A 22,318-nucleotide genomic window follows, 5' to 3' on the forward strand; every position below is an offset into this window, starting at 1 on the left:
TGTTCTAGGTGTTGGCGCATTGCAGGACCAGGAACTTCGCGCTGTGGTTTCCAGGTCTCAGGGTTTGCAGGCTCACTGAGGCGTTGGCGCTTGGCACGGCCGGGTTCCATGGTGTCTTGTCTACCCCAAATATCGGGGTCACCACCAGGGCTGCGGGGTCGACTGCGCTGCATGTCGAAGGCGATGGACAGCTGCGAGGTAGTGGCTAGCCTGGTGCGGACCGCAGAGCTCTCCTCCAGAGCGGCAGGGCCTGATCGTGTGGTCAACCTTTCTCTGCTTTCTAGCGAGAGGGATGCAGTGCGCCAGGGCTGGTTGACCTGTGAGTTGTGAGAGGATCTGAGCTGCTTATATACCCAAGGGAGCCACGAAAGCTCCGCCCAAGGTGTGGTCCAGAGAGGAAGGGACACTGTGTGTCAAGGGGGTGGGGGGAGACCCGAAGGGTGTGGTGGAGAACAGCTGTTGGATGCCCAGTTGTTCCTGATTGCTTTTACTTTTGGTTACAAACTGTAAAGCACCAATCTAGATTGTCAATTTGATAGGTTCACTGTTCACCAGGGAGACAAGTCCTTGGGCATGTCCGTGGGGAAGTTTCAAGGGCAGGTTATGTGAAAAGGGGAGGTCCAGCCAGGTTGTGGGCGACACTGCTTCTTGGGCCAGGCTCAGCACTGAATATAGAGGAGATCCCAGTTGAGCCCGAGAATTCGGGTCAGAGCTTCCTGAGCGCGGAGTGAAGGCGGCAGCGTCTTTCTGCTCCTGCATCTCTGCCTCTGCTGCCACCGTGCGCTGGGCCGCGACCTCAGCCAAAGCCAGTCCTTCCTCCTGTGTTCTTATGAGGCATAATAACCAACGCGTGCGCAAAGCACGCACACTCAAACCTCACACAGGATTTCATCAACTCTTTGTGTGTGTGGAATACTTTTCAGAAGATTTTGCACGAGACTATATTAATGAGTTAATGTCATCACTTCCCACCACACCTGAGGCTTGTACATTATCTTTATTTCATGAAAATGAGACAAAATTGTGCTTTGGTGAATGTGCCTCCTTCCTTTCCTTCCCTTCTCTCTTTTCCTTTTCCTCTTTCTTTCTAACTTCTTTTCTCCTTTGGATCTGTAGGGTTTTTTTTTTTATTGTTTACTTTTGAAGTAAGGTGTTTGTCTTGGCCAACGTGGAACTCACTCTGTAGGCCATGCTGGCCTTGAACTCTGTGATCCTCTTACCTCAGCCTCAGGAGTGTTGCGAACTTTAATGGCTTGAACCGCTATTCCTTGCTGGAAAGAAGCTTTTCCAGCAGCACTGTGGGCTGGAGTGGTGGCTCTGGGGTTCAAGGCTCTTGTTTAAAGCCGGCCTGCCTAGGTTTGATTCCCCAGTCACCACGTAAAGGCAGATGTAGAAGTGTTTTTTTCTCCTAAACACGAATGGAAGAAGACAACAACATAAATATCAAAGGAGCAAATAATTGAATTAATAAATGGGCAAATGAAAGGCAAAGATACTCCTCAAAAGCAGTATAAATGGGTAGTACATGAAGAAGTAGAGGTGTCAAGGCAAACTAAAGTCCACTGAGATTTTTCAATTTACCCAACACAAAATAGCTATCCTCAAGAAAAAAAACAGAGGAAAGTCATGCATGGTGGCACACACCTTTTATCCCAGCACTCAGGAGACAGAGGTTAGAGGATCACCATGAGTTCAAGGACACCCTAAGACCACATAGTAAATTCCAGGTCATCTGAACTACAGTGAGAACCTGCCTTGCAAAACAACAACAACACCAAAAAAACAAAAACAAAAATAAGGAGGTGACAGTCACCTAAATATTATGGGAAAAGCCATAAGAAAACCAGCTACATTGTAAACTAATTTAAAAAAATTAGACCACATAACTGGAGAGATGGTTCATTAGTTACGTTGCTTGCTTCTGAAGCCCAAGGACCCATGTTCTACTTTCTAGGGCCCTTGTAAGCCAGATGCTTAAGGTGATATATGTGCATAAATTCGCACATACACACAAGGTAGTGATACATCTGGAGTTTGATTGCAGTGCTTGTAGACCCTGGCATGCAAATTCTCTCTCTCTTTCTTTCTCTCTTTCACACATACACACACACGCACACACACACACACACACACACACACACATTTTTAGAAAGATTAGTCTGTTGGCTTGGCTTTAAAAAACATGTAGCTGGGTGTGGTAGCACACGCCTTTAATCCCAGCACTTGGGAGGCAAAAGTAGGAGGATTGCCGTGAGTTCGGGGCAACCCTGAGACTACATAGTGAATTCCAGGTCAGCCTGATCTAGAGCCAGACCATGCCTCAAATACAATAAAAAAAAAAAAAAAAAAAAAAGTGACTTCAGGCATGGTGGTGGAAGCCTTTAATCCCTGCACTCATGAGTCAGAGGTAGGAGAACTGATGTGACTTGAGGCCAGTCTGAGACAATGTACGAATTCAAGGGCAGCCTGGGCTAGCCCAAGATGCTACCTCAAGAAAGAAAAAGAAAGCCAGAAGTGAAGGCAAATGCCTTTAATCCCAGCACTCAGAAGGCAGAGGTAGGAGGATCAGGATGAGTTCAAAGAAACCATGGGAATACAGAGTGAATTCCAGGTCAGCCTGGAATAGAGTGAAACCCTACCTCAAAAAAAAAAAGAAAATATTTAAATGAAATGAAAAAATAGTTTATTCATCTGGATTTACAAGGTTACTAGGGAATCAAACCCTGGCATGCAAAGAAGTACTTTAACCCCTGAGCGAGTGCTGTCTTCAGAAAGTTCTTTCCAGAATCTAGGTGTGGTGGTGCACGCCTTTAATCCCAGCACTGGGGAGGCAGAGGTGGGAGTGAGGTTGGAGTGTGAGTTCGAGGCCACCCTGAGGTATCATAATGAATTCCAGGTCAGCCTGAGCTACAGTGAGGCTACCTTCAAAAAAAAATTTAAAAAAAAAAAAAGATTTTCCCCGTGGAGCTTAGCAGTTCAAGTCTTTAATTACACAGCACTCAGAAAGCTGCTGAAGGAGGATCACTGTGAGTTCAAGGCCAGCCTGGGCTAGAGAGTGATTTCCAAATCAGCCAAAGAATGTGCATGCCGGGGCCTCTAACCATTGTAAGCAAAATCCAGAAATAGTACTTGCTTCCGTAGCACAATTACTAAAATTAAAATAATACACAGAAGATTAACATGAACCCTGCACAGGGATGACACGCAAATTTGTGAAGCATGCCATATTAAAAAAACAAAACCACCAGAAATAGCCAGGCTAAGTGGTGCACGCCTTTAATCCCAGCCCTGGGGAGGAGGAGGTAGGAGGATGGCTGTGGGTTCGAGGCCACTCGTGAATTCCCGGTCAAACTGAGCTAAAGTGAGACCTACCTCAGTAAAACAAAACAAACAAGCAAAGAAATGAAAAAAAAAAAAAAAGCTCCAGAAATATGTGCCTCTTTGTGCATCTGGCTTATGTGGGTACTGTGGACTCAAACCTGGTCCTTAGGCTTCAAAAGAAAACACCTTAAACCACTTAGCCATCTCTCCAGCCCAAAGGACTTGACCTTTCTCTGGGGAGCAGACTCACAAGCCCTCAGGGAGGGAAGCTACTACTGTTTAGCTAGACGAATTTATTAGGCCCATCACATTGCCCTCTGGTATTGTTATGCTCAATGCTCATGACCACATATTAATCGTCTCACTTCCCCTCATCTATGCAGCAGGAAAGTGAAGTTCTTGAGCTTCTTGGTGACTTTCAGTGACCACCTACCTTCCTGTGACTATAGTCTATGACCTGTTATAATATATGCAAAATTAAATTAAATTAAAAAGAAGAGTGTCTTTCCACTAATTTGATTTTGCCCCTTGGAAAAGTGAGCAATCTCTGCCTATTTTTAATCCTAACCTGCCATTCTAGAGTTCTTTCTTATTTTGAATTAGAGAGAGAGAGAGAGAATGGGCATAGTAGACCTCTTGCCTCTTCAAAGGAACCACAGGCGCAGGGCATCCTTGTGCATCTGGTTTTACTGACTGTCCCTACGTTACCCTTCCTCTCTTTCTCACTCTCACTCAAATGAACAAGTCAAGTAAATTTTCAAAAATGGAAGTTCCCAAAGGTCTAAACATAAGAACTGAAAACTTAAATGTGCTGTAGAAAAAATGTTGGAAAAACACTTTCCATCTGTATTTATGAAGAAAATACTTTTACATCTGGCTTTACGTGGTTACTGGGGAATCAAACCTAGGCAGGCAGGTTTTAAACAAGAGCCTTGAACCCCAGAGCCATCACTCCAGCCCACAGTGCTGTCTTTACCTGGGTGTGGTGGCACATGCATTAAAAAAAAAAAAAAAAAAAGGAAAAAAAAGGTTCTTTCCAGCAGGGATTAGCGGTTCAGGCCTTTAATTATACAAACACTCAGAAAGCTGAGGTAAGAGGATAACTGTAAGTTCAAGGCCAGTGTGGGCTAGAGAGTGAGTTCCACATTAACCTGGTCTAGACCAACATCGTGCCTAAAAAATAAACAACTAAAAAAACTACAGATCCAAAGGAGAGAAGAAGATAGAAAGAAAGGGGGAAAAGGAAAGGAAAGAATGGAAGGAAAGGAAGGAGGCACTTTCACCAAAGCAAAATTTTATCTCAATCTAGTGTGAGAAAGAAAATGTACACAGCCTCAGAGGTGGGGTGGGAAGTGATGACATTAACTCTTTTACATAGTCTCCTGCAAAATCTTCTAAAAAGTATTCCACACACACAAAGAATGGATGAAATCCTGTGTGAGGTTTGAGTGTTGTGCCTACATGCCTGGGTTTGATTCCCCATAACCTTGTAAATCCAGATGCATAAACTATTTTTTTATTTCATTTGAATATTTTCTTTTTCTTTTTCTTTTTTTTTTTTTTTTCCAAGGTAGCGTTTCACTGTAATCCAGGCTGACCTGGAATTCACTGTGTAATCCCAGGGTGGCATCAAAATCATGCCGTACTGATCCTCCTATCTCTGACTTCCGAGTGCTGGGATTAAAGGCATTCACCTCCACACTCGGCTTTCTTTTTCTTTTTTGAGGTAGCATCTTGTTCTATCCCAGGCTGACCTTGAATTAGTACGTTGTCTCAGGCTGGCCTCATGTCACATTAATCCTTTTACCTCTGACTCCTGATGCAGGGATTAAAGGCGTGTACCACCATGCGTGGAGAAATTTTTAAAGCCAACCCAACAGATTGATCTTTGTAAAAATGTTTAAATATGTGTGTGTGTGTGTGTGTGTGTGTGTGTGTATGAGTGTGTGTATGAAAGAGAGAAAGAGAGATAGAGAATTGGCATGCCAGGGTCTCCAGGCACTGCAATCAAACTCCAGATGCATCACTACCTTGTGTGTATGTGCGACCTTATGCACATATATCACCTTAAGCATCTGGCTTACAAGGGACCTGGAAAGTAGAACATGGGTCATTAGGCTTCACAAGGAAGCCACTTAACCAATAAGCCATCTCTCCAGTCATGTGGACTAATTTTTAAAAATTAGTTTACAATGTAGCAGATTTTCTTATAGCTTTTCCCACAATACTTAGGTGACTGTCACCTCTTTATTTTTGTTTTTGTTTTTTTTTTTTGCATGGTAGGGTCTCACTGTAGCTCAGGCTGACCTGGAATTTACTATGTGGTCTTAGGGTGTCCTTGAACTCATGGTGACCCTCTTCCCTCTGCCTCCTGCATGCTGGATTAAAAGGTGTGTGCCACCATGCATGACTTTCCTCTGTTTTTTTCTTGATGTTAGGTATTTTGTGTTGGGTAAATTGAAAAAATATCTCAATGGACTTTAATTTGCATTGAGTGTTCTATTTCTTCATGTCCTAGCCATTTGTACTGCTTTTTTTAAAAAATTTTTATTAACATTTTCCATGATTATAAAATATATCCCATGGTAATTCCCTCCCTCCCCACCCCCACACTTTCCCATTTGAAATTCCATTCTCCATCATATTACCTCCCCATTACAATCATTGTAATTACATATATACAATATCAGCCTATTAAGTATCCTCCTCCCTTCCTTTCTCCACCCTTTATGTCTCCTTTTCAACTTACTGGCCTCTGCTACTAAGTATTTTCATTCTCACGCAGAAGCCCAGTCATCTGTAGCTAGGATCCACATATGAGAGAGAACATGTGGCGCTTGACTTTCTGGGCCTGGGTTACCTGACTTAGTATAATACTTTCCAGGTCCATCCATTTTTCTGCAAATTTCTTAACTTCATTTTTCTTTACCGCTGAGTAGAACTCCATTGTATAAATGTACCACATCTTCATTATCCACTCATCTGTTGAGGGACATCTAGGCTGGTTCCATTTCCCAGCTATTATAAATTGAGCAGCAATAAACATGGTTGAGCATGTACTTCTAAGGAAATGAGATGAGTCCTTTGGATATATGCCTAGGAGCGCTATAGCTGGGTCATATGGTAGATCAATCTCTAGCTGTTTTAGGAACCTCCACACTGTTTTCCACAATGGCTGGACCAGATTGCATTCCAACCAGCAGTGCAGAAGGGTTCCTTTTTTTCCACATCCCCGCCAACATTTATGATCATTTGTTTTCATGATGGTGGCCAATCTGACAGGAGTGAGATGGAATCTCAATGTAGTTTTAATCTGCATTTCCCTGATGACTAGTGACGTAGAACATTTTTTTAGATGCTTATATGCCATTCGTATTTCTTCCTTTGAGAACTCTCTATTTAGCTCCATAGCCCATTTTTTGATTGGCTTGTTGGATTCCTTATTATTTAACTTTTTGAGTTCTTTGTATATCCTAGATATTAATCCTCTATCAGATATATAGCTGGCGAAGATTTTTTCCCATCCTGTAGGTTGCCTCTTTGCTTTTTTCACTGTGTCCTTTGTGGTGCAAAATCTTTGTAATTTCATTAGGTCCCAGTGGTTTATCTGTGGTTTTATTGCCTGAGCAATTGTGGTTGTATTCAGAAAGTCTTTGCCAAGACCAATATGTTGAAGGGTTTCCTCTACTTTTTCCTCTAGCAGTTTCAAAGTTTCCGGTCTGATGTTAAGGTCTTTAATCCATTTGGACTTAATTCTTGTGCATGGCGAGAGAGAAGAATCTATTTTCATCCTTCTGCAGATATTTATCCAGTTTTCAAAACACCATTTGCTGAAGAGGCTGTCTCTTCTCCAATGAGTATTTTTGGCATTTTTATCGAATATCAGGTGGCTATAGCTACTTGGGCTTACATCTGGGTCCTCTGTTCTGTTCCACTGATCTACATGCCTGTTTTTGTTCCAGTACCATGCTGTTTTGTTACTATGGCTCTGTAGTATAGGTTAAAATCAGGTATGGTGATACCACCAGCCTCTTTTTTGTTGCTCAGTATTATTTTAGATATTCGAGGTTTTTTGTGATTCCAAATGAATTTTTGGATTGTTTTTTCTATTTCCATGAAGAAAGCCTTTGGAATTTTGATAGGGATTGCATTAAATGTGTAGATTGCTTTAGGTAAGATTGCCATTTTCACGATATTGATTCTTCCAATCCAGGAACAAGGGATGTTTCTCAACTTTCTAGTGTCTTCTGCAATTTCTCGCTTGAGTGTTTTAAAGTTCTCATTGTATAGATTCTTTACTTTCTTGGTCAGGTTTATTCCAAGGTATTTTATTTTTTTTGATGCAATTGTGAATGGGAGTGATTCTCTGATTTCATCCTCTGTGTGTTTGTTGTTAGCATATATGAAGGCTACTGATTTCTGTGTATTTATTTTGTATCCTGCTACATTGCTGTAGGTTTTGATCAGCTCTAACAGCTTGCTAGTAGAGTCTTTAGGGTCCTTTATGTATAGAATCATGTCATCTGCAAATAATGATAACTTGATTTCTTCCTTTCCAAGTTGTATCCCTTTTATGTGTGTCTCTTGCCTTATTGCTATGGCTAAGACTTCCAAAACTATATTAAATAAAAGTGGGGACAGTGGACACCCTTGTCTTGTTCCTGATTTTAGTGGAAAAGCTTCCAGTTTTTCCCCATTTAGTAATATGTTGGCTGTAGGCTTGTCATAAATAGCCTTTATCATATTGAGATATGTTCCTTCTATTCCCAGTCTCTGTAGGACTTTTATCATGAAGGGATGTTGGATTTTGTCAAATGCTTTCTCTGCGTCTAATGAGATGATCATGTGATTTTTGTCCTTCAACCCGTTTATGTAATGTATTACATTTACAGATTTGCGTATGTTGAACCATCCCTGCATCTCTGGGATAAAGCCTACTTGGTCAGGGTGAATGATCTTTTTGATATACTCTTGTATTCTGTTTGCCAATATTTTGTTGAGAATCTTTGCATCTATGTTCATGAGGGAGATTGGTCTGTAATTTTCTTTTTTTGTTCTATCTTTGCCTGGTTTTGGTATCAGGGTGATGCTGGCCTCATAGAAGGAGTTTGGTAGAATTCCTTCTTTTTCTATTTCCTGGAAAAGCTTAAGAAGCAATGGTGTTAGCTCTTCCTTAAAAGTCTGGTAAAATTCAGCAGTGAATCCATCCGGGCCTGGGCTTTTTTTAGTTGGGAGACTATTGATAACTGTTCGGATCTCCATGTTTGTTATAGGTCTATTTAAGTGATTAATCTCATTTTGATTTAATTTAGGTAGGTCATATAGATCAAGGAAATCATCCATTTCTTTCAGATTTTCATACTTTGTGGAGTATATGCTTTTATAATATGTCCCTATGATTTTTTGAATTTCTCTGGAGTCTGTTGTGATGTTACCTTGTTCATCTCTGATTTTATTAATTTGTGTCTCTTCTCTCTTTCTTTTGGTCAGATTTGCTAAGGGTTTATCAATCTTGTTTATCCTTTCAAAGAACCAACTCTTTGTTTCATTAATTCTTTGGATTGTTCTTTTTGTTTCTATTTCATTAATTTCTGCCCTAATCTTTATTATTTCTTCCCGTCTACTAATTTTTGGTTTGCCTTGTTCTTCTTTTTCCACGGCTTTAAGGCGAAGCATTAGGTCGTTTACTTGCGACCTTTCTAATTTCTTAAGATAGGCACTCAAGGCTATAAATTTACCTCTTAGAACTGCCTTCATTGTGTCCCAGAGATTTTGGTATGTTGTGTTCTCATTATCATTTGACTTTATAAATTTTTTGATTTCCTTTTTGATTTCTTCATTGACCCACTCATCATTTAGTAGTGTATTGTTTAGTTTCCATGATTTTGTGTATGCTCTAAAGCCTTTCTTGCTACTGATTTGTAGTTTAATTCCATTGTGGTCAGATAGAATGCAAGGAATTATTTCAATTTTCCTGAATTTGTTAAGATTTGCTCTGTGTCCTAATATATGGTCTATTTTAGAGAATGTTCCATGTGCTGCTGAAAAGAATGTATATTCTGCAGCCTTTGGATGAAATGTCCTGTATATATCTGTTAGGTCCATTCCTTCTATGACCTCATTTAGTCCAGATGCCTCTCTGTTTATTCTTTCCCTGGATGACCTGTCAATTGATGAGAGTGGGGTGTTAAAGTCCCCCACCACCACTGTGTTTGGTGTTATCTGTGACCTTAGTTCTAATAGTGTTTGTTTGACGAATTTGGGAGCCCCCATGTTAGGTGCATATATGTTTAGGATTGTAATGTCCTTCTGTTGGAGTGTGCCCTTAATGAATATAAAGTGAATTTCCTTATCTTTCTTGACTAACGTCGGACTAAAGTCTACCCTGTCTGATATTAGGATAGCAACCCCTGCTTGTTTTCTAGGCCCATTTGCTTGAAACACCGTCTTCTAACCTTTCACCCTAAGATAATGTCTATCCTTTGTAGAAAGGTGAGTTTCTTGGAGACAACAAATTGTAGGATCCTGCTTTTTAACCCAGTCTGCAAATCTATGTCATTTCGTTGGGGCATTGAGACCGTTGATATTAAGAGATATTATTGAAAGGTGTGTATTTATGTTTGCCATTTTTGTGTGTGTGTGTGTGTGTTACTGGTTCTACCTGTGCTCTCTTCTGTTAACTGGTATTTGAGTATAGCTTGTTTTTTCTAGGTTCCTTATATGTGTGCTTTTCCTTTTGTTCAGCATGGAGGATTCTATCAAGTATTTTCTGTAGAGCTGATTTTGTCTTCAAATACTCCTTTAACCTGCTTTTGTCATGGAATGTCTTTATTTCTCCATCTATTTGAATGGATAACTTTGCAGGATAAAGTAACCTTGGTTGACAGTTGTTATCTTTCAGAACTGGGAATATATCACTCCAAGCCCTTCTGGCTTTAAAAGTTTGTGTTGAATAATCTGCTATAATCCTGATGGGCTTGCTTTTGTAGGTAACTTGATTTTTCTCTCTAACTGCTTTCAATATTTTTTCTTTGGTTTGTGTGTTTGGAAGTTTGATTATAATATGGTGAGGAGAGGTTCTTTCTGGGTTTTGCCTGGCTGGGGTTCTAAAGGCTTCCTGTATCTGTATTGGCACCTCTTTCCCAATTTGGGGGAAATTTTCCTCTATGATTTTGTTGAAGATGCCTACTATGCCTCTGGAGTGGAGTTCTTCTCCTTCTACTATGCCCTGAATTCTTATATTGGATCTTTTCATAGTGTCCCGAATATCTTGAAATTCCCACTCATACTTTTCTATAAGTTTGTCTTTCTCTTTGTTGGACTGCATTAGGTCTGCCACCTGGTCTTCTAGCTTAGATATTCTGTCCTCTCCCTCACCCATCCTACTGGTGAGATTTTCTACCGAGTTTTTTATTTCATTAACTGTGTTCTTCATTGCTAGTAATTGTGACTGGTTTTGCTTTATTATTTCTATTTCCCTATTTATGTCTTGTATTGCCTTCTTTATTTCATTAAATTGTTGTCCTGCCTCTTCTTTGATTCCTTTTATTTCCTCTTTGATTTCTTCTTTGATTGTTTTCATGTGTTCTTTGACCTCTTTGAACATATTTATAATTATTCTTTTGAACTCTTTCTCAGGCATTTCCTCTAACTCTTTCTCACTGGAGGACATTTCTGATGCATTAATACTTTTAGGTGGATTTATATCATCTTGCTTTTTAGTGTTTCTTGTGTTATAATGTATATATTTTTGCATCTTGGATTAAGTTAATGCTTGGATTTTCTAGCTAGCTGTGTATTCTTAACTGTATCAATTGATTTGATGTAATATATTTTCAGGGTAGGACCTTAAGGTATTAGGTGTGGCTCTTAAGACTCTCAGAGTATCTACAAAGATGTTCTTAGGGGTTGAGTTTCCCTGCTATAGGAGTATTCAAGCAAGCTGAGTGGAATAAAATACAGGTAGATTCTAAAATTTAACTAAACACTGTACACATTCAATCAAAAACAGCCCCGAGTATGTATGCAAGAATAGTTATTATAATGACCAGATCTTCTATCAACAAAGAGGTTTAGATTTCTGGTCTGTTGAGGGATCCAAGTCAGCTTGTGACCAAGTGAGACCCTTCCCTGGTGCAATCCCAGTTACCTTGGGTGATTGTGGTCTCAGTCAAGTTGCTGCCTGGGTCGTTGGGCTGCTGTTCTGATTTCTGGAGCTGGGCACTTGCTTTTCCTACGGGGCAAACTGAGCCTCTGCTGCTGCCGTAGCTGCCACCACCGGAGCCACCACTGTTGCTGAAGCTGCCACTGCCGTGTCCACCGCCGCTGCTCCCACGGAAGCCGCTGCTGCGGTATCTGCCGCCACTGCCGCTCCTGGGTCCGCTGCTGCAGGGGCCGCTGGTACTGGTGCTGGAGCCGCTGAAGTTGCTGCCGAACTCTGCTCCTGCTTGGGTCCCGCTATCAGCCCAAGTTGGCATGGCCCGGTTCCGGGCTGCTACTGTGCTGCTGTGTTCGCTGGAGCTGGGCTCAGGCGGTGGGGGAGGGGAGGGAGCCGCGGCTGCTCCACGTGTTCTTCTACCTCGCGGTCTTCTCCTCCGCTGCTCGCTGCCGCTCTCCCCTCACGTTTCCCGAGTTGCGGAGAGCGCGGTGTGAGGGGAAAATCCCGCACCTGGCTTTTCCTGCGGCTGGAGCCGAGAGTCCGGCGGCTTTCTGCTGCACCGCGACTGCGGTGGTTGGCCGAGCTGCCGGAGCCGCTTTTCCCGCCTGTGCAGGCTCTGGATGCTCTATAAGTCTTCTACTTCTCCGCTGCCGCCTCAATTTCCTATACAGCTCACTTTTTAGTAAAAGGGTGTATTTTGCTGAGTTTTTTTGGTCTTTTTCCCCTAAGGCTGCTTTGGAGTGGTACCTACGCCGCCATCTTAACCAGAAGTCTGTACTGCTTTTGAGGAGTATCTTTGCCATTCATTTGCCCATTTATTAATTCAATTGTTTGCTCCTTTGATATTTATGTTGTTGTCTTTTTTATATATTTTGGGTGCTAATCCTCAGTCGGATGGATAACTGGAAAAGATTTTCTACTATTTTGTAGGGTAATTCTTCATTCAGGTTATTGTTTTGTTTGGCATCCTGAACCTTTAAAACTTAATGAAACCATATTTGTTAATTCTTGCTATTGGAGTCCTAAAAGAAAGGTATGTGTGGTGGTTTGATTCAGGTGTCCCCCATAAACTTAGGTGTTCTGAATGCTAAGTTCCCAGCTGATGGATATTTGGGAATTAATGCCTCCTGGTGGGAGTGTATTGTTGGGGGCGGGCTTATGGGCTTTATAGCCAGTTTCCCCATGCCAGTGTTTGGCACACCCTCCTGTTGCTGTGGTCCATCTTATGTTGGCCAGGGGGTGATGTCCACCCTCTGCTCATGCCATCGTTTTCCCCTGCCATCGTGGAGCTTCCCCTCGAGCCTGTATGCTAAAATAAACCTCTTTTTCCCAGAAGCTGCTCTTGGTTGGGTGATTTCTACCAGCAATGCGAAACGGACTGCAACAGTAAAGTGGTACCGGGAGTGGGGTTGCTGTTAGACACCTGACTGTGTGGCTTCGGCCTTTTGTAGCTGATTTTCAAGAGGAATGTGGGAGGATTTGAAACCTTGGCCTAAGAGATGCCTTGCAGTGCTGTAAGTACAGCTTGATGGACTATTCTGGTCTGAGCTGCAAGACCTGAATGCAGTAAGAACTATGGACTGTGAGGTTTGGTTTATGAGGGTGAGAAAGAGCTGTGCCTGGACTGGGCTAGCAGTTTGTGTGAGAAGCTTGCTCTTGTGCCCATGTCCTGAGAAGTTGTGCAGGGTTGCTTAGCATAGAAATGAACTGGTGTGTGCAGAGGGATATGGCACAGAAAGAAAAATCTTTGGGTAAACTGCTGCCCGTTCAGCTGCAACTGAGAGATAACAACCTTTGAGACTGGGCTAGCTGACCTATGCTGGGGCAACAAGAAGAATGTCAACTCTTTTGAAGGGGTCTGAGTGCTCAAGGAGTGTCCTGTTCTTCAAAGTCTGCTTTATTCCCCCCTGGATTAACAAATTGGCACCTACCTGGTATTGTGGAGTATAAGAAATGCTGGAAAGAGGGCCATTGAGTTTGCAACACGGTCTTGTGTTTTGAAAATGGCCATGGGCAGTGTGAAGCGGGTTTGCTGGTTGCCTGCATAGAGACCCCATGGGGCCATGAGGATGAACCGTGGCTTGCAGTGGAGACCCAGTGGAGATGCCGGGACCATGAGATGACTGCCAAGGAGCTGCCGGCCCCGATGAAGTTTCCCAGGACTGTGAGTAGCCTAGCTGGAGGGGTGGAATTGGAATGCCAGAGACTTGTTGCTGGTTAGAATTATCGGACTTGAAGATTTGTCACTGGCTAGAGTTGCTGGACTTGAAGCTACAGATGTTTGCCCCAGTTGTTTTAAATCTTGTATTGGTTGAATGTTTCTTTGCTATGCCCAATGCCATCTATTGCAGTGTGAATATTTATTCTGTGCCATTCTGGGTTTTTTGAGGTTATATTTTGGTATTATGGCTCAGTTAAAAGATCTTGAACTATGGGGATGTATGAACATCATTGGGATTGATTAAAAACTATGGGGACTTTTAAAGTCAGACTGAAAGCATTGTATTTTACATCATGTATGGATATCAGTTTATGGGGGCCAGGGGCGGAATGTGGTGGTTTGATTCAGGTGTCCCCCATAAACTTAGGTGTTCTGAATGCTAAGTTCCCAGCTGATGGATATTTGGGAATTAATGCCTCCTGGTGGGAGTGTATTGTTGGGGGCGGGCTTATGGGCTTTATAGCCAGTTTCCCCATGCCAGTGTTTGGCACACCCTCCTGTTGCTGTGGTCCATCTTATGTTGGCCAGGGGGTGATGTCCACCCTCTGCTCATGCCATCGTTTTCCCCTGCCATCGTGGAGCTTCCCCTCGAGCCTGTAAGCTAAAATAAACCTCTTTTTCCCAGAAGCTACTCTTGGTTGGGTGATTTCTACCAGCAATGCGAAACGGACTGCAACAGTATGCCAATGTCTAGATCTGGAAGTGTTTATTAAATATTTTTCTATATCTGGTTGATATTTTCAGGTCTTACATTCAGTCCTTTGGACAGCCCAATTTTTTTTTATGATAGATTTTGTTTGTTTGTTTTGTTTTTTTGAGGTCGGGTCTCACTCTATCCCTGGCTGACCTGGAACTCACTGTGTAGTCTTAGGGTAGCCTTGAACTCACAGTGGTCCTTCTACCTCTGCTTCCCGAGTGTTGGGATTAAAGGTCTGTACCACCATATCTGGCCTGTAAGACTGTTTTGAAACAGGGTTTCTTTCTCCAAACCCATAATTGACCAATTTGGCTTTCTATGAAACCCTAGGTATTCCTGTCTACACTTCCCAGTGGTAAGATTACAGGTACAAACCATGTGCTCTTGTGGATAATGGGCATCCAAACTGGTGGCCTATGCTTGTGTGGCAAACGCTTTACCACTGAGCCATCTCCCTAGCCCTTGGCCTTGACCTCTTGCTCCTCTTGTCTCAGCATCCAGAAGGCTGGTGTTACAGCAAACTCCACTATAGCCAGAACAATCTCTTTATCTGGATAGAATGGGCTGTTTTGAAACATTAGTTTCTTCCCATATGCAAAACCAATTGTATATATATCTATATATATATCTATCTATTTATCTATAGATAATCGCATATATATATACATACATGTAAATATGAATATATATATATATATATATATATATATATATATATATATATATATATATATATAGTTTTTATAAGGTGGGGTATTACTCTAGCTCAGGCTGACCTGGAATTCAGTATGTAGTCTCAGGGTGGCCTTGGGCTCATGGCAAACCACCTTCCTCTGCCTCCTGAGTGCTGGGATAAAGACACGCGCCACCACACCTAGCCTCACAAATGGTATTTTTAATGTTACATATGTTACCAAATATATGAAACATAAATCTGATATAAAAACTAATTAACTTCATATAACAAATCTTTAGCTTCATTTAAAAATTTTCATTTCTCATATAGCTAATAATTATATATATATATTTATGAAGCACAATGTGGTGTTTATATAGATGTACACATTATGAAATAATGATGGCAGCTAATTAACACACTTCTTACCTCACTTTCAAATCTTTTCGTGGTGTGAACATTTAAAATTCCATGGTAATTCTGAAGTGTAGTCAGTGTGCAACTCTTTCCTTCAGGTTGAAACCTTCTCTCCCAGGAGTTGAGGGGAGGCTTACAAGGCTTACAAGAAGCAAGACTCCTTCCTTTCAAGAGCTCTCTTGAAGGTCACATCAGCTGTAAAAACAAGTGTAGAGGAGAAGAGGGAAGAGGAGAAGCGAGAAGAAGAGAAGAGAGAAGAGGAGAAGAGAGGAGGAGAGAGGAGAGAAAAGTCTTCCTTGGCATTTCCAAGGTGCAGTGGCTTCCAGGGATGCAGATGTTGTGAGTCATGCCCTGTGCAGTGGTGGTCCATTCAGTGATACAGCTGTCCAAGTCACCCATGGTCCTGAAACTCATTGGGACCCCAAGCTGGACCTGATGGAGTCTGTCCTTTATTGAGTTATTGCCTTCTGTGTGGGAAGAGCAGGAATATACTCCTCAGGAAAAGTCACATGAGCTGTAGCCATCATGCTGTGTCATCGATTTCAAAGTCATATTCCCTCTCACTGAAATTCTCTCCTAAACTACCCATGTCACCACCCTCCTAAACCAGCTCCCATATTTCAACTTTTATAAAGACCTCATGTTGAATTGAATCCATTGTTTTATGCTCTTTCTTAGTCATTTTTATTTAAAAAGTTAATTTATTTACTCAACAGAGAGAGAGAGAGCAAAAGAGGCAATAGGAAGGAGAGTGAGTATAGTGAGTGGGCTAGAGCTTTCTTCCCCTGCAAAGAAACTCCAGACCGATGCACCACTTTGTGCATATGGCTTTATGTAGCGAATGGAGAATTGAATCAGGGCTGTCGGGCTTGGCAAGGAAGCGCCTTTAATTGCTGAGCCATCTATCTAGCCCTTAGTATAACCCTTTCCAGATCCATCTATTTTACTGCAAATTATATATATATACACACACATATATATGTGTGTGTGTGTGTGTGTATGTGTGTGTATGTATGTATGTATGTATGTATTTATGTATGTGTGTATGTATTATTGGCTTTCTTGGAGGTAGGGCCTCTCTCTAGCCCAGCCTGACCTGGAATTCACTATGCTATCTCAAGTTGGTCTCAACCTCACAGGGATTAAAGGCGTGTGCCACCATGCCCAGCTCCACTTTCCTTTTTGAGACAGGATTTCTCATCAAACCTGTGGCTTACCAATTTGACTACATGAGCTTGCCATCAGGCCCCAGACTTCTTTCTGTCACACAGAGCCTCCTAGCACTGGGTTTTTGGGTAAGCAGCATGGTGCTTGGGACCTGAACTCAGGTCCTCATGCTTGTAGAGCAGTCACTTTGCTGTCTAAGGCATTGCCCCGCTTGAGACACATTATTTCAAACAACTTTGTCACTTCAAGTTCTCTCTGAGGGAACAGCTCCATCTTCTTTGTGTTTAGCCTCCAAACGTTGAAAGTTTGCCTCTGAGTTAACTTTTTTTTGTTGTTGTTTGTTTAATTGAATTTATTTATTTGAGAGTGACAGACAGAAGGAAGGAGAGAGGAACGGGGGAGGGAGAGCAAGAGAGAGAGAGAGAGAGAGAGAGAGAGAGAGAGAGAGAGAGACAATAGGAGCACTAGGACTTCCAGTCACTGTGAAGGAACTCCAGATGAGTGTGCCCCCTTGTGCATCTGGCTAATGTGGGTCCTGGGGCATCGAGCCTCAAACAGGGTCCTTAGGCTTCACAACCAAGTGCTTCTCTGCTATGCCATCTCTCCAGCCCTCTGAATTATTTTTTACCTACTTTACCCTTCATTTTTGTGAACTTCCGTTTTATCTCTTTTCAAAAGATAGCCAAAAAAAAACCAAAATCCTACTCAATCTGTTTTTCCTGCCATAATTTTCATCGAAGACCATGTGATTTATTTGAGGAGTGATTGCACTTGATGAAGGCAGTGATTTTAAATTGAATTGAAATAATTTTTTATTTTCAAAATATTTTTCTTTGATTTTCAAGGGGAAAGAGAGAGAGAGAGAGAAATGAGAGGAGGAATGGGGAACCAAGGCCTCTAGCAACTACAAACGAATTCCATATGCATGCACCCCTTCTTCCCTTTGCCTTTATGTGGGCACGTTGGAACTGAACTCCAGTCATTAAGTTTTGCAGGCAAGAGCCTTCACTGCTCATCCATCTGCCCAGCCCTTGAAATCATTGTGTTACCTTCTTATTTGTTTATTAATATCTTATTGATTTACTTATTTTGAGACAGCCCTTATTCCACTTTCCCCTTTGAATATCCACTTTGTATCCCTCTCTCAATCAGACTTTATTTTATTTTGATGTCATGATCTTTTCTTTGTATTATGATGATCTTGTGTAGATAGTGTCAGGCACTGTGAGGTCATGGATATCCAGGCCATTTTGTGTCTGGAGGAGCCTATTGTAAGGAGTCCTACCCTTGGAAGGTGTGATAGAGATATTCTAGTGTTGAGCACTCCTCCCTCCATCCCTTCATCTCAGCCCCATGGTGTCTTCTGAGACATCCCAAGGTCACCAGCATTTGAAAAGAGTGGTTTATTTTATCCAATTATATTCCCACCTCCTCTTTAAAGATATTTTTATTGGTCTGGAGAGATGGCTTAGCGGTTAAGCACTTGCCTTTGAAACCTAAAGGACCCCAGTTTGAGCCTTGATTCCCCAGGATCCATGTTAGCCAGATGCACAAGGTGGAGCATGCATCTGGAGTTCATTTGCAGTGGCTGGAGAGCCTGGTGCGCCCATTCTCTCTCTCTCTCTCTCCTTCTCTGCTTCTTTCTCTCCCTGTCTGTCACTCTCATATAAATAAAAATAAACAAAATTTTAAAAAAGTGAGAGTAGTTTTAATATATGGGTACGAATGTAAAAGAAGTACTTATTCAGCAGTTTGGAGAGCATAGTATATACTTTTAGCAAGACAGCAGCAGGTGTTAAATCCCTAGGGCTCATGACTACCCCTGTTGTAGGGACATCTAGGCTGGTTCCATTTCCCAGCTATGGTGAATAGAGCAGCAGTAAACATGGTTGAGCAAGTGTCTCTAAGGTAGTGCGACGAGCACTTAGGCTACATGCCTAGGAGTGCTGTAGCTGGGTCTTATGGGAGATCTATTTTTACCTGTCTCAGGAACCTCCACACTCATTTCCATAATGGCTGGACCAGATTCCAATGCCACCAACAGTGTAGAAGGGTTCCTCTTTTTCGGCATGCTAGCCAGAAGTTATGTTCATTTGTTTTCAGGATGGTAGCCGATCTGACAGGAGGCCGATCAAACCCATTTAATTTTAATCTGCATTTCCCTGATGACTAGGGATGTCAAACATTTTTTTCAGATGTTATATGCCATCCATGTTTCCTCTTTTGAGAAGTCTCTATTTATTTCCATAGTCCTCCCTCCCCCTTTTATTGTTTGCTTTTCCAGGTAGAGTCTCACTCTAGGTCAGGCTGACCTAGAATTCACTGTAGAGTCTCAGGGTGGCCTCGAACTCATGGTGATCCTCCTACCTCTGCCTACCGAGTACTGGGATTAAAGGCGTGTGGCACCACGCCTTTCTTCATAGTCCATTTTTAATTGGGTTCTTTGATTTCTTATTATTTAATTTTTGAATTTTTTGTATATCCTTGATATCCATCCTCTATTAGATGTATAGCTGAATAGATTTTTTCCCCATTCTGTAGGTTGCATCTTTGCTCTATTCACAGGGTCTTTTGCCATAAGCCTTCTAATTTCATTGGGTCCCAGGGATTAATCTGTAGTTTTATTGCCTGTGCAACTAGGGTTATGTTCAGAAAATCTTTGCCCTGGTTAACCTGGAATTCACTTTGTAGTCTCAGGCTTGTCTTGAACTTTCAGTGATCCTCCTACCTCTGCCTCCCAAGTGCTGGGAGTAAGGGCTTGCGCCACCCAGCCTGGCGTCATGTTAAATGTTAATAAGCTGTATTATGTCTTTAAAATACATTAAAATATTTTTCTATCACGCTTCATAGTATTTTGAAAATTGGTTTCAAAAATTGCTGAAAAGGGATGTCCTTGATATTTACATTTTTTGCACTTGCAATGGAAGACAGAGGTTTGCAGACAGGACCACTGTCTCTCTTCAGACTAGATAATCAGGCAAACATTTGGGACTTACTAGATGCTGTGCTGTGGGGGAAGGGAGAAAGACTGGGGGCTGTGGGGGGGATTGTGTTCAGGATGGGAGCACGTTGGTATTCCATAGACCTGAGGTGGAGCACTGATACAATCCTCAGCAACCTTAGGATGGGGGTTGGGCTCCAGTTGGGCAGATTTACACATGCCTACAATCTCAAGGTAAGAGCAATGCCATAAATTCCAGCTCAACTTTCCAGTCCAGCCAGAACTAAATGTTGACCCTATTTTCAAAAAGAAAAAGAAAAGAAATAGAAGCTAACAAAAACAAAAAGAAAGGGAGGATTCCATAATGGCAGATTAGAGTTGGAAATACTTAGTGATTGGTAACTCCTCCAGGGGATAGATTCAAATCAGTGGAAGGACCCCAGTCCTTTTTTAAAAAAATATATATTTTATGTATATTATAACAGGTTATGGACTATTGTCATAGGAAGGCATGTGGCTGTTGAAAGTCAACAAGGATAATTCAAACCTTTCTTTTCTTGATAGATGGGTGAAGAAAAGTGAGAAATTAATACATGTGCATGAATATAACAATATAAGAGGTCAATTAGGGGGGCATGATATAACTTCTTAGATCAAAAACAACAGAAGCTCCCCCCAAGTTTTGGTAGCTTGAACCCTATTGATAGCCTTAAAAATTCAGAACTTCACGCTGGAGAGATGGCTTAGCAGTTAAGCGCTTGCCTGTGAAGACTAAGGACCCCGGTTTGAGGCTCAGTTCCTCAGGACCCACGTTAGCCAGATGCACAAGAGGTCGCACGCATCTAGAGTTTATTTGCAGTGGGTGGAGGCCCTGGCACGCTCATTCTCTCTCTCTCTCTGCCTCTTTCTCTCTCTGTTTGTTGCTCTCAAATAAATAAATAAAAATAAAAAAATAAAAAAGAATTCACAACTTCATTGGTCCTAAACTTTAATTCCAGCACTCCAGATGCAGAGGGCAGAGAATTGAAATGATTTTGCTGTCAGCCTTGAATTACAGAGTGAGATTCAGCTCCACCTGGGCTCACCTTACCAGTACCCACATAAGCCAGATATGCAAGGTGGCACATGCTTCTGGAGTTTGATTGCAGTGTGGTGCTTGGCCCTTGCATGCCCACTCTTTCTTTCTCTGTCTCCCTCTCTCTTTTTCCTCTTTTTGCCTCTTTCTCTCCCTCACAAAGAGATAATATATTAGGGCTGGAGAGATGGCTTAGCAGGTCAGTACCTACATTTAATTCCCCAGGGCCCACGTAAACCACATGCACAAGGTGGCATATGTGTCTGGGGTTAGTTTACATTGGCTAGAAGTCCCTGGTTCTTATTGTCATAGGCAGGCAGGAGGCGGCTGAAAGTCACCAAGGAAAATCCAAACCTTTATTTTCTTTATGGATGGATAAGGTAAAGTGAGAGATTAATACCTGCATATGAACTTAACAATATAAGAGGCCAAGTTGGTGGGCATTATATAAGCACATAGGTCAACAGCACTAGTAGCTTCCCCTTTGTGGTGGTTTGATTCAGGTGTCCTCCATAAACTTAGGTGTTCTGAATGCTAGGTTCCCAGCTGATGGAGATTTGGGAATTAATGCCTTCTGGAGGCAGTGCGTTGTTGGGGGTGGGCTTATGGATGCTAAATCCAGTTTCCCCATGCCAGTGTTTGGCACATTCTCCTGTTGCTGTTGTCCACCTTATGTTGACCTGTAGGTGATGTCCACCTTCTGCTCAGGCCATCGTTTTCCCCTGCCATTGTGGAGCTTCCACTTGAGCCTTTAAGCCAAAGTAAACCTCTTTTTCCCAGATGCGTCTCTTGGTTGGGTGATTTCTACCAGGGATGAGAACCGGAATGCAAAACCCCCAAAGGCTTAGTAGTTTGATCCCAGCGATAACCTTAAATATTCACATGTTCATTGTTCCTAACGTTTAATTCCAGACCTACAGAGGCAGAGGGAGTAGAATCGAAATAATTTTGCAGTCAGCCTGGAACTACAGAGTGAGATCCAGCTCAGCCTGGGCTGACCTTACTTCAAACCATCCCGTCCTTCAAATTTCAAGTATTTAAAATATTTTTATAGAAAATTACAATTGGCAAAATTCATGTACTTCTTGTAAATAAATAATACATATTTATAAATGATGATTTAAATTCAGTTCAGGAAAAGGCTAACTGAAGAAGATGGCAGTTATGAAACTTAATTCTTCTTCATGAAGTACTATGAATAAATATTCCTGCTGGATAGACGAGGAGAAGTGAGAGGATTAGTAAATGGTCATGAGCATAGCAATATAGAGGGCAATGTGTATATAATAAATCCATTTAGCCAAACAGTAGTAGCTTCCTTTTCTGAGGGCTTGTGAGTCTGCTCCCCAAAGAATGTCTTCAAAATTCAAGCCCTTTGAGCTGGACTAATGGCGTAGTGCTTAAGGTGCTTTCCTGTGAAGCCCAAGGATCCAGGTGTGACCCCCACCAGTACCCGCATAAGCCAGATGTCCAAAGTAGCACCTGCTTCTGGAGTTTGTTTGCAGTGAGGTGCTTGGCCCTCACATGCCACTCTTTCTTTTTCTCTCTCTTTCCTCTATTTCCCTCTATTTATCCCTCACAAATAGATAAACATTAAAGAGATATTAGGGCGGAAGAGATGGCTTAGCAGTTAAGGACCTACATT

General features: G+C 42.0%; 1 non-coding gene across 1 annotated transcript; it reads left to right on the top strand.

The window, feature by feature from the left end:
- Positions 1 to 3,125: 3,125 nt before the first annotated feature.
- On the top strand, positions 3,126 to 3,232 carry LOC123455652. Its single transcript, XR_006634041.1, has one exon. It is a non-coding gene; the product is annotated as a U6 spliceosomal RNA (small nuclear RNA).
- Positions 3,233 to 22,318: the final 19,086 nt, after the last annotated feature.

Source organism: Jaculus jaculus, chromosome 17 (assembly GCF_020740685.1).
Source record: "Jaculus jaculus isolate mJacJac1 chromosome 17, mJacJac1.mat.Y.cur, whole genome shotgun sequence".
NCBI lineage: Eukaryota > Metazoa > Chordata > Mammalia > Rodentia > Dipodidae > Jaculus > Jaculus jaculus.